This window comes from Triticum dicoccoides, unplaced genomic scaffold (genome assembly GCF_002162155.2).
Source record: "Triticum dicoccoides isolate Atlit2015 ecotype Zavitan unplaced genomic scaffold, WEW_v2.0 scaffold9992, whole genome shotgun sequence".
Taxonomy (NCBI): domain Eukaryota; kingdom Viridiplantae; phylum Streptophyta; class Magnoliopsida; order Poales; family Poaceae; genus Triticum; species Triticum dicoccoides.
In genome coordinates, this window is record NW_021316511.1 from 1 (window position 1) to 929 (window position 929).

At 52.0% G+C, this 929-nt stretch overlaps 2 non-coding genes across 2 annotated transcripts; both read right to left on the reverse strand.

Annotated features, from left to right (window-relative positions):
- Positions 1-337: 337 nt before the first annotated feature.
- LOC119348660 lies at positions 338-456 on the reverse strand. Its single transcript, XR_005169068.1, has one exon. It is a non-coding gene; the product is annotated as a 5S ribosomal RNA (ribosomal RNA).
- Positions 457-753: 297 nt separating this feature from the next.
- LOC119348659 lies at positions 754-872 on the reverse strand. Its single transcript, XR_005169067.1, has one exon. It is a non-coding gene; the product is annotated as a 5S ribosomal RNA (ribosomal RNA).
- Between the last annotated feature and the right edge of the window lie 57 nt (positions 873-929).

Below are 929 nucleotides of genomic sequence, written 5' to 3' on the forward strand. Positions count from 1 at the left end.
TGATGGGATCCGGTGCTTTAGTGCTGGTATGATCGCATCCGACATGTTACCCCGGTCTTCGTCCCTTATCCTTGCCCCTCCCAGCTCCACTACAAAGACGATTGTACATTGCTTTGGCCGCTCCCTCTCAACTACGGAGACGAGTTTAACGCGGTTTCCACCCCTCCCTCTCAACCGCACCAGTGCACGCTTGCCGCGCCACAACGCCGACGCTAGACCCGTGAATCGTGAGCACCCAGCTATGACTTACCGCACTCGTGCAAAATAATAAAACACGGTAAATATATTACTTACACGTGCGTTTTGTTTTGCAAGCGGCGCGAAAAAAATTAAAAAGGGAATGCAACACGAGGACTTTCCAGGAGGTCACCCATCCTAGTACTACTCTCGCCCAAGCACGCTTAACTTCGGAGTTCTGATGGGATCCGGTGCTTTAGTGCTGGTATGATCGCATCCGACATGTTACCCCGGTCTTCGTCCCTTATCCTTGCCCCTCCCAGCTCCACTACAAAGACGATTGTACATTGCTTTGGCCGCTCCCTCTTAACTACGGAGACGAGTTTAACGCGGTTTCCACCCCTTCCTCTCAACCGCACCAGTGCACGCTTGCCGCGCCACAACGCCGACGCTGGACCCGTGAATCGTGAGCACCCAGCTATGACTTACCGCACTCGTGCAAAATAATAAAACACGGTAAATATATTACTTACACGTGCGTTTTGTTTTGCAAGCGGCGCGAAAAAAATTAAAAAGGGAATGCAACACGAGGACTTCCCAGGAGGTCACCCATCCTAGTACTACTCTCGCCCAAGCACGCTTAACTTCGGAGTTCTGATGGGATCCGGTGCTTTAGTGCTGGTATGATCGCATCCGACATGTTACCCCGGTCTTCGTCCCTTATCCTTGCCCCTCCCAGCTCCACTACAAAG